The 11969-nt window shown below is 42.4% G+C and overlaps 1 protein-coding gene across 3 annotated transcripts in view; it reads left to right on the top strand.

Annotated features, from left to right (window-relative positions):
- The first annotated feature begins 72 nt into the window (after window positions 1-72).
- arhgap9 (Rho GTPase activating protein 9) overlaps window positions 73-11969 on the top strand; it is a 39587-nt gene continuing 27690 nt past the window's right edge. Inside the window, exon 1 of one of the 3 annotated variants that reach the window (XM_023795413.2) lies at window positions 73-235. The gene's annotated coding sequence lies outside the window, so the exon portion shown is untranslated. The remainder of the gene's footprint in view (window positions 236-11969) is intronic. The other 2 variants (XM_023795412.2, XM_023795411.2) reach the window with 2 other exon arrangements.

Genomic DNA, 11969 nt, shown 5'->3' with positions numbered 1-11969 from the left:
GTTGAGAGATAAACGTCGAATTTGTAGGGAAGATCCCATGTTCGGCAAGAATTCATGAAGTCAGCGTTAAACCACTGTCACGTGACACGTCAAACAGGTGACGTTTCGAACCTCAAGCTATGAAACGAGTCATTACAACTCTGTTACTTTGCAAGGTGCGGGATGGTCACCGTTAGTTTAAATCGTTTACGTTAATTTTGAAAAAAAAATCACTGAGACAATTAAGCTTATTATGGTGAGTGTAATTATTTAATTATTATCTTGTCTGAGCTTTAATTGTAATTTAATTTATACATTGACGCTTTTTGTGCTGGTTTAAATGGAATTTCAATTCACTGTTATTAAAGTTAACTTTTCCGCCTAAAGAAACCGAAATTCGTGTATAATGTTTCAACCCTGTTTCCACTGCGCTATGGAATTTGATGTTATGCAAACTAATGTGTTTTTCACGCTTAGTTTTAAAAAGGAATCCCTGTAAAGTCCGTAATTTGCAAAATAATATAGAAACGACAGTTCGTAAACTTATATTTTATTATGAAAAATTGTACGATATATATAGGACCCATATAATTAAAAGTAATATTCACCGTAATCTAAATTAGGAAAAGTATTTCATTGATACAGGCCCAGTAGAACTCAAGATTTATAATCCCGTTTTTGCTATTTCACGAACACCACTGAATCGAGTATGTTTCAGTTATTGCACTGTATCCATCAATCATAGCGCATTATGTCGTGACAATCTCCCGTAATGTTACTTGTTTTACAGACCTGCGCCAACACTGATATGTATCGTATTGAAAAGACATATATAATCATGACTGATTATACTCTTTCTGTGTGGAGAGCTTGTTATTCTGTAAAGTTGTCCAGTATTCAAAAATGAATTCGAAAATGTTGTCGTTTCTGCTGTGTTACTTTTCTACCGTCGTCTTTCGTTTCACATCCATTGGTTACAGAAGTTTGAGTCATAGAAAGTGGTCCTCTAAGGTGGTACAGATTAGCCAGTTATTAAGAACTATCCGCGGGATAGCAGTGAAAATCGAAAGTGTGAGCAGCACACAAAGCCCAAACCGAAAAGCAAAGCTGATGTCGTCTAGGCGACTCAACATTAATTACAGCGTTTCTGCAACATTCCCTTCCGTATTTCCACCAAAAGATCGCAAGCTGTTGATTCAGTGTACATTACGAATCTGCTGCCAAACGTCGGACGTGCAATAACATGAAAGTTTTACAATCGTTTTTATATTCCCAGTCCAACATTCCAGTAACTACGCCCCGATGCTCAAGTGCATGTTGTTAAGGAGATTGTTGAACAATTCACCTGCTGTTTGTGGCCATTTTATGCATACTCTTTGTATGCTGTGGATGTATGAATTTAATCGAGAGGTTGCATTCGTGTATTTTATATATAGTTTTTTTTATGGAGAATGTCAGTTGTGCATTTGGACTGTTTATACTTATTTCTTATGTAATTTTTAAGTGAAAATTCTGGGATGCGATAAATTTGCTATACTGTAAGAAATTCAGCGTGAGTAGCCGATCGTCCCTTCTAGCGCGAAGCCAGTGCACGTCAGGGAAAGAGTAGTCAACGATGTGTGTCATAGACGGTGGGAGTGAAAAATGCATGTTTTTGAAGTTTTGGTTGTTTCCTCACTGAAGAGTGTGCTTAACAGTCATCTTGTGAGAGGACAGTCTGACAAACATTACCGTTCACAATTTTAAGTAACCCATAGCGTGTGTCCTCCTTGGTGGGATTAGTAAAATCGCTTTAATTTTTGTGTAATTGACTAAATGTTTTTTGTGGCGTCCTTTGCACTTTTAAGCTGCCATATTACAGGCCTGCAGTTAGGGTATGAATTGCCTTTATGAAGCCATCATTGGACTTTATCATTAAATTGATCTGTAGCTAAAGTGTCCGGTCTGTAATGGTAATTAAGCAGTATGAAGGGCGAGATAATCCCATGCATTTTAAGGCTCGGGATCATCGGCAGCTTCTGATTTGTTTAAGACCAGCCCAGGGTGTTTAGCAACTGTTGTACAACTGAAAAGAGAATTAATGCAATGTTTATTGATAACGTAATCAACATAACCACTACCTGTTTCTTGGGTCGTACTCTCCATCTAGATCTGGAATGTGTTTAATTCTGCCTCATTTGTCAGTGGTACGTCTAATTATGTGTAACATGTATCGTAGGCCTATATGAACTAGACAGTGAAGTCAAATGACAAACACCAGAAAGGAAATCATTCTGACAGTTTATAAATGGGGATTTTTCTTATCTTGTTTTTTTTTCTTTCCTCAAGTTTCAAAATGAGTTTTGCATTGACATCACACACACGGGGCCACATTGCTATATCCTATACCGGAACCGCGAAGCTGTATGTATGAACAAAATGAATATCCTATTCCACATAGACAAGATGTTTAAACGGGGAAAAAGACTTCAGAATGTATATACAATAGATAAAAGCAGAACAATACGATGTCATAAATATTGCTGCAATCTATCTTTACGCGGCTGACATTTTCGAGCGATTTCACTGAAACGATCACGGTCCAGTAACTCAATTACTGCCCCGTCTATCATCAAGCTATCAGCCAGTTCTGTCTGAACCCCCGTCCTGACATGTGTGCACTGGTGCGTTTTTGAACTGTTTTTTTCTCTTGTCCTGTTTGGCCGCCGTCAGACTGCGCTCTCTGGTTAGCGGCATGTCCTCTGCGGGCGCTGATGCTCTCGATTCTCTGAACTGCTCCCGATTTGCAGGCCGGTTTCGTTTCAAATGTTTTTTTGTACAGACTTGAAATCTTGTAGGCAAAGATGGTTTCATCCTCATAACCAGCTAAGCACTTATCTGTACCGTCTTGGTAAAAAAAATCGTTTTCATGAATCAGTCAGCGTGTCCTGTACAGACGGACCGCTGGTAAATAACCCATATTTAACATCCTTGTGGGGGGGAGCGTTTCCGCTTCGCGGCGGGAGTTATGTCTGCGATGTCGGATGACCTGTAGTTTGCATTCAGGCACATTAAGGCGTTTTGTGGATGTGCAGGATGTTAGTTGCGAAATTATCCGCGGCAGCACATGCTTCAACTGGTATACAGTTGTAAATTTTTTTCCTTTAGTAAAGGTACAACTGCAGCGACCTTCGGATCTCCTGCCACTAACCACCTATCAAAGGATGGGTTAGGTCAAGCTGATGCCTCTGAAGCCTCACTTTTGTAAAAATGACTGCAGCTCGACTTCCTGTTTAACAGGAATCATTAACTCAGTGAGAATGCATTGTATTTCTTTACCTCCAGTGCACGAACAATTGGAACCTTTTTCTTATTTTTTTTTCGTTTGGCACCCTGGACATTTGGGCTGAAGCTTAACTTTTCTCAACGCTTTCTTCCCTGGTGGACTATATAGGCTACCTTAATGCAGTCGCTTTGATGTGGGGACCGGTTTGCTAAACAGCTGGCTGTACTCTGGCATTACCTGTCACGGTTAGCAGATGCACATTTTGTGCCGGGCACCAGAACCCCTGTCCCCACGGCGCTGGTACGGGTCGGGACTCCGGGACATGCACACGCTGCTCCCGCTGCCGCTCCATGCGTTTTGTCCCCGATTGCAGACAGAGCCATCGACATGACATGCGGGGTTATCCTCCATGATATGCCCAAATACACCCCATTCTGGGCTTCGTGTCAGTACATCCTCAATGTGAATGTGTTAAGGTTGAGTCATCGGCTGAACCCGCGCGAGCACAAAGATATGCAACTAAGTGTAATTATTGCACTGCGATTGAGAAAATAGCTGAAACCCAATCGGCCAAGGTTGTTTAATGTTCAAGTAAGGGATATATATTTGTTAAAGCTTCTCGTTATTATAGGGTTGTATAAGTATTGTTATCAAGAAAAAAATTATAACATTGAACAGTCAGCGATTCTACGCAACACAAGTTAATATCATGATAGTTAGCCTACTTGACTAAAAATAAAAGTGTATAGTGCAGTAAGAACTTGAAAAGTACGGAAATTATGAGTCGATTTATTTCCACCCCAACTCTATATACTGCCATTACTACTATACTCAGATAGCTTCATGTTATTGTTTCAACGTTGAATTATAGTTAAATGCGTTGAATTATGGTCAGTGATAAATTAACTTAATTGATCTTTGGTCAGATTTTCAATATTGAAAAATTGATGGTGGCAGAACCTTGATTCGATGTTGATATAAAGTGAAAGACTGAAGATCAACGTTGTTTCAACCTTTTTGCCTGATACGGAATCAATGTCATTTCAACAAATGTGTGCTACATAAACCGAAAATGCATTTCCTGACAGCAAAAAAACTGCACCCTCGTGCAAAGGACATTTTCCGTATGAAAATAAGCCGTTCTTTGAAGAGGACATTACTGTCGCCTTCTGAAATGAACGGAATACCTAGAGAGACCTATGACACTTATACCGAAAGTAATGAGGAGTAGAAAATCAAAAGGGAAAAAAAAACAGCACTTGTATAAAAGATGACTGCATCGCAGATGAAATCTGGATAACCTTAAAAGGAAATTGGTAAATGCATACGAAAGTATAGGCATATGTCATTAAAAAAGACTGTGACTATAAGAACTATTATACTATAAGTCTATATTTGAAATTCTGTAGCGTAGATGGGTGGTAAAATTTGTGCGTCGTTCTGTCTTCTGTTAAGTTGGTTGTTACTGAATGGAATCCGTCGCATTTGGGGATGTTTAACAGGCTCTATCCCGCGTCCACAACGGCACCCGTGTCTGTTTCTGACCGCTCTGGCCAAACAACAGGTGTAATATTGTCTGCCGTGTGTCACTCCCTCCCCCCTTCAACATCACCGCCACCACACACAGGAGGCCTGCAAATGACGCAAGTCGAAGTGATGCCATATAGGCGCGTCGCGGATTCATGTCGTACGTCCCGATCGGATCGTCGTCCTTTTTAATATTGATTTGTGCTATAAGGAATGAACCATAAGATTTTTTTCCTGTCTTGAGAACAGGCCAGTGTCAAAGGAAGTGCCGCCCACGTAAAATAAAAAAGAGCCGTTTTTTGTTTGCGCTGTTTTGTTGTTAAGCCCGGATTTTAGGTACAACCCAAAGTGCATTTGCTTATACAGAGAGCGTAAAGAACCGCATTAACACATGATTAATGTAAATTAAATTTTCAGCCAGTTGTTTGAGGCCCGAGTCGGTCCTCATCGGGCAAAGTAAAAGGTTCAAAATCTTTATTATATATTATTTTGAGGAAAACACACCCAATAAAGCACAATTTTTCACTGTCAACGTCGCTCAACCATCCTTTGTGATACTCTTTTGTGATGCTTTTTTTTGTTTGCTTTCAAGTTGCTGGTTAGCCGGTTATCAGATTTCTCTGTTGTATAGATGGGACGACATTACTTAACTAAAATGTTTTGTAGACGACGAATGCTGACCACATGTCGTGGTATGAAAGAAGGACCGGAATCGGGAAAGAAAATTAACACGTTACTCTGATATGGATATTTAATTACACTCTAATGTCATCCCTCCCTTCCTTTATACCGAAACAATATGTAGCTTATTCAAAATTGTAATGCAGCCATTTATCCAACCAATATGTAAGAACCTAAATATAATTGAAAAATCTGATAAAGCACCTTTCTTTGTAATAATCATCCTTAATTTCGGTACTCGGGCATCCAAAGTTCAGAAAAGCATTCGAGCATAAAAAAGGTGACCGTGAGATAAATTTACAAGGTCAAAGTATTTTCATCCTTAATTCGTCATACATGAATTGGAGGCAATTATGACGATGAAGATGCAATAAATCACAATTTCATTTTTCAACAGGTCAAATAAAAACATTATTTTATAGTGTGTGCAATGTGTTTATAGTTTTTGTGGTTAATTAGCTTTCATGAGTAATTGTACTGTTTCTATAAATATCAATTCTGAATGAAGAAATCACCTTTTCACAAAATAGCCTGTCTAGTGTATGACACACTGCAGTGCTTATGTCTAGACTGTCAAAATGGCTAGATATGATGTAATTTTTACCACCAACTTGACCTCAATAAATCTACAGTCTAGTATACCATTGTTTTGTACATTTTATACAACTTCTTAGGAATTCCTGTTGCTATGGTGGCAGTTGCTTGACTCCACCAATTACGTTCCTCCCACTGAACCATCCTTCTCTGTGATTGGCTATTTTTACCCAGACACATTATGACAATAAAGGTGAAAAGCCAATCCCACTGATTCCACCCTTCCCAATTCAATATCCCAGCCCTGGATCCGGGTGCCTGGACTATAGTGGGGACAGGCAGTGGGCTTCAACGTTTTGTTTTTGTCTGTACATCAATAATTCATCCAGTGGAAAAGATGAAAACCCATTTTTTGGCTGTAGGCACTGGCTGCATACAGAGAGACATGGGTGTATGAGGGTGCTGCCTTGTTTAATGGGCAGGGGAGTGTTTGGGGGAGCTAATTTTTTTTTCCAGAAGCATTTTTACTTCATATGATTTTTTTTTTTGCCCTCTTATCCCCACAAAAAAATAAATGGAACATTTGTAGAACAGGTCAGGTCGTTCTTCGTATTACCAAGTATGTTCTGTATTGTAATAGCACTGCTAGAGTTTGTTTTTAAAATACATTTTTACAGCTCTTTTCTTTTATCAGACTTGTTTAAATACTAACTTGTTTCCGGGTCACGTTTTCTGTGTTTATTGGACATGATGTTTGTAATTTTTTTTGGAGACTTTTTTTAAAATCACGTTTTGCAGACACTATTAAATCAAAATATACTGGAGGTGGATTTCATGCTCACAGAATCAGGGCTGTATTAGGAGTAAGGAGAAGAGAGTGAGAGAGACCAGTTAAACCAGAATGGCCAGCTATGCTGTTTGTAGAAACTGGTTGACCCTGTCATGTCCACTGCCTCATGTTACTGATTTAGATCAGTAACCTTGATGTCTGATGCCACACACACCAAATACAGACAGAGGCTACTTCATAGCTGCCCTAAAGGAACCAGTCTTTTTAACTTTAAACACAACCATTGCTTGAAGCACCAGATCCTCAGAAGCGGTAAACAGACAAATCCCCCCCCCCCCTGTCTTGCCGGTAGCTATACAGTCTCCAGATAGCAGATGAGAATTTGTGTGGAACAAATTTAACATGGTGTATGCAATGTTGTAAAAGTGGGCAACAAGTCTGTGATGAGCACTTTGACAAGGCCGCCCCTGGCGCCGCCTGTCCGGGTCCGACGTGGGCAGGACAAGGACCGGTCTCGCATCGTCCTGCAGAGCGATCAACCCCCAGTGGTGACGGAAACGTGGTGATGCGCGGAGTTCACTTTGCCGGTTCTCTCTCTGCTAAGCCCGGCGTATCGAAAGGCGTTTCCCTGTAGCGGCATGAGTGGCACGTGAGGGTGTCGGTTAAATGCGTGCCGCCTTGATGAAACCATAGCCACCTGTGAGGAACTCATTTCATCGCACTCCCATGGTACCAGTGGGAGATTCGCATCTTGCATAGGCTTCCCAGACCCTTACTGCTTCACAAATAATCTGCAGCTCCAGAATGGATTTGGGCAACAGTAGGGCAGAAGCCAATGGTGCTAAATGCAGGTTTAGAACCAAACTTGACTGACTCGCTCAAATTCTTTTACTTGTTTGTGCAGCTGGGTATTATGCTATTGCTGCTCTCCTAAGCTCACCCTCCACCCAAGTGTATCTCTGGCTCTACACTGTGCAAAAGTGGCTGGCTGTGGCCCATCTTTGCAAAGCGCTGTCCTCCTACAGCGAGGAGAATGCAAATCCGTTTGGATCCTCTGTCCACTGGATGGACAGCAGGATGGGAGGGGGAGAGATGCCAGTGTTTTGTTTTTGTGTAACCCGCCAGTGACTGCGCTGAGGGAGACGACCGTTTAACATTTCTGCAGGTACAACTCCAGGGACCAGAAGATCTCTTGGGACTGATGCAGTGTGGCTGTTTTTATTCACAAAAGAAAAAACAGAGTTCTGTAAAAGCACAGCACCGCTTGTGTATTCCCACGATTAATTAACTAGCATCTACATTCCTGGAGATGAAGAGTGTAGCTGGAATTTTGGTTTGAGTCACAGTAACTTGTAACCTCTCTGGCACACTTTTCACAGCTGTGGGTTAATGTGTTTACAAGTGCTGAAGTATGTTTATATAGTCTGATGTCTTCTTTGCCCTCCTGGTGGATGGCTGGTAGCTGAGCCCCAGAAAACAGGCCCAAAATTCCCTCACTCTGTTTAGTCTCCTTTACTCTTCTCTCTCTCTCTCTCTCTCTCTCCCTCCCTCCATACTAATCTCCCTCATATCTGAGAACTGGAACAAAACAGATTTGTTTTCCTGCAGATTATTTTTTCCTTCAGTGAGTATATTATTTGCACTTTTTTTTTTTTTTTAGCAATCACTGGCTAAATCTCTTTGTTTACCTTTTTTATACACCTAAGAAGGCTGAGTAAAAATACTTTTAAGCGTGTTACATTGTATTTGTAATTAAGACATATAGGCTACATACAAAATTTTAAATGCCATAAAATTGTACGATACAAATACTTCCTTACAAGAATTGTAAGTATATGCTTTGTAGAATGGCCCTGCTTTAGCTTACACCTTAAGGAAATGTTTGTGTGGGTGTTTATACATTCACATGTGCAAAATGAATGTAAGAGTACATTTTACACTTCACCACAGCATTTGAAAAGCGGCCATTTTGATTTTCCAATTTGCTGTTCCTAGGACTTCATATTTTTAATTTATGCTGTTATTAAAAAAAAGAGTTGTTTTGTTCAGTATAATGGTCTTATCAGTGTTCGATTGTGATTTAGTGAATAAAAAGTACTACTAGCACAAGATGTAGCAGGTTAGATGTACGAGATAACAGGAAATCAAAGGGAGGTCTACAGGAAATGGTTTCCTCTAGGTGTTTAGCAGTACGGTGACAGTCTGACTACCAAGACACATTGTTCTCACAGATATGTACCAATTTTTCCTCAGCCGATTCACCTTTTTTATATTTGACAATTATTAAAATGTTTCACAAATGTCGAAGCACACAGCTGAAGGTAATTTCCGAAACATTCATAATGGATAATATATAAGTATGAAAAACAGATTTGTTTATTGAATTCAAGTTTATCTCATGTGCTTTGTACAATGAGCTACTCACAAGCATCCCACAGGCTGACAGCACATTCTAGAATGCCAGAGTAGCACCAGACATTATGGAGACAAAAATAATTAACAGAACCATGAATAACACAAAACAATAAACAGTAAGCAATGTAAAACCAATAAATAGGTTTGGGGTAAAAGGCGTCGTTGGACTGTGGGGCTTCATCTGATAGCTGGCATTAGGCTGAGTGGCTGTACCGTTCGGAACAGAGACCAGCGGCTGGTCGAGGCAGGCTGATGAAGCCTGGGGCACAGCTGACTGCTCCGGTGGGGGGGGGGCTGAATCATAGAGGGGCTATGTCGGTTTATCCTGAATCGTAAGGGGTATTGTGTGTTAAGGCAAGGAAGAGCTGGCCGGTTTCACTACCATCATCTCAGTGTCTCTGACGGATGTACATGTGGCCGTTGCATCCAAAACTGACACAGCGTGTTTGCTGAAGCGTGGCTCCACCCACAACTCAAAGTTTCAGCGCTATGGGCCTGTCGTCCATGTGCAGGTGCTCTCGTATCCGTCTCCCTGGGGTGTCACGGTCCAAAGGGCATCTCGTCTGGGCTTTCAGGGAAGGTGGAAGGGGGCAGGGGGGAGGAAAAGCCACTGTGATTTAGTCCCTGAGACAAATCCATCTTATCATCCATTTTCACACAGGCGCACACACACACACACACACACACACACACACAGAAAGCAGGGCAACACTGCACTGTAATCTATGCAAATGCGAATCTGCGGACAGATCTCGTGCGCTGGGAATAAACAGCGACCTGATGGGGGCCGTGCTGTAGCGACGTGTTTGGCGGAGAAAGACCGTCTGTCTGCTGGAAGACAATGGTCACATCAAGCTCCAGTCCCCAGTCGCTCCCTGCTGCCCATTGTCAACACCAGCTGATCTGGGATAGGTGCGCTCACTTGCTGGTGCGACGTGGGTGCAATCTGGCAGGTGGGGGGGAGGGAGGGTGTTGTCTGTAATTTTATCACCTGGTGTCTGTAGCCGTGGCCAAGTGATTTATTAATATTAATACTATTAATATTTTTTGGTTACTACTTCAAAGTTATTTCCATTATGTAAATTAGGTTAAGCAGCTTCCTCATTGGTACAACAACTGGACTCCTACTGGCATTTGATCCAGAAACAGAGATAGAAATACTCCTTTTGTTTAGTTAATCTTTGTAAAGCTTTTCCTGTTTCCTCAACTCAAAGAAAGTGGCACTTGGAAGAGGGGCAGTCCTGTGTTTGGCATCCAGAAGGATGCCCAGATGCGGATCTGACCAAATATCTGTCATATGACGCATTTTCTGAAGGTTCCCAATGTACCTGGGTGCATCATTACCATTAAATATTTCATGTCATGGAGATAGTGTGAGGAAAGCAGTGATTGGACAAATGAGGCTTTGAGACCCACACTTGGCAGGATTATCATATTGTCATCGCTGATGCAACCTGTTTCCCATTGGTCACGTCCCACCAGGTTAGCCAATCAGAATGGTTCCTGTGTTATCCATTGGGAAGTAACCAAGGGGAAGTATGCTCCGTTTAATCCCACTCACCGTGGACTTCAAAGCTTGATTTCCACATAGAAATATGTCAGAGAGGTAGGAGTTGGGCCTCAGTTGGTTCTGGACCTGTTTATGCAACTTGAAGGTTTCTTTTCATGTGGTTGTACCCTTGAAAGGCACCTTAATGAAACTGCTCTCATAAAGCACCTAGGTATTATAAAGGGGTGTAAATGTAGATGTCGTTTTGGTTAAAGGGGTCAGCTGGCAGCTGAGAGGCGAGGAATGCTAAAGCTCCTTGTTCGGTCCTGCTGCAGAGTGCCATTGTTGGTGGGGTGTAGCCTGTATGCATGCTGACTTAAATAGGCCCCTTTTTGCGTTGACGGCTCAAAGACCCCTTTGTTTACGGGAATGTCGCGCAGCCCACATAGCCGGACGTTTCCGTCGGTTTCTCCGCTGCCTGCAGGTGCCGTGGGGGATGCAGGGCGGCCGGCTTGGGCCCTTTGATGCCGCACAGTCCCCTCTGACGGGTGGTGCAGAGAGCGAGCGTGACGCTCTCTCTAACACTTTCTCCGGTCAGCCTGCCCATCCCAGTGGCCAGCCCTCCCCCGATCAGCTGACCCCGGCCGCCGGATCGCAGCCAATGACAGACGCGATCGACAGACTTTCCATCAGTTCTCTCCCAGCAGTACTGTTATTTTCCTTCCCTGGGTACAGTCCTGAAACCACCTTCCCTGTGTCTGTTATCACTTTGGGTTTTCTGCCTCGTAAGCCTGTCTGGAGAATGAATTGAACAGGCAAAAAAAAAATGAGTATTGAAGTTGTTTCAGATTTTCATATTTGCCCCCTCCCCCATCCAGACAAGCTAGCAGAAATGCCACAAAACCAAAATCTTTGCACATTATAAATCTGTTTCCATGTGACCCCTCCCAGGGCCCACACGAATCTGCACCACCCTGCCAGCACCTTATCGTCTCTATTAAGGTGCTGGGCTGAATATCAGGCAAGCAATTTCACCAGATTTATGGTTGTTGGGTTTTAATAGATCTCCGGAAGGTCTTGGATCAGAACGGCATGTTAGGATGACAGAGCTGGCTTCGTTGTTTTGGTTCAGGGCGTCACGTAGCTGACGCGGACACGCAATCGGCGCTCGAGGATCCGAGAACGTGTTCTGGGGCTCAGTCCATGATTGCTGCCCCCCCCCAAGTTTGTTTGTGCCAGGTTTGGATTAGCAACCTCCCAGAGCACAGAGCGACCCGCCGTGATGCCCA

The sequence above is a fragment of the Paramormyrops kingsleyae genome, chromosome 8, assembly GCF_048594095.1.
Source record: "Paramormyrops kingsleyae isolate MSU_618 chromosome 8, PKINGS_0.4, whole genome shotgun sequence".
NCBI lineage: Eukaryota > Metazoa > Chordata > Actinopteri > Osteoglossiformes > Mormyridae > Paramormyrops > Paramormyrops kingsleyae.
This window is presented reverse-complemented; position numbering and strand designations above follow the sequence as displayed.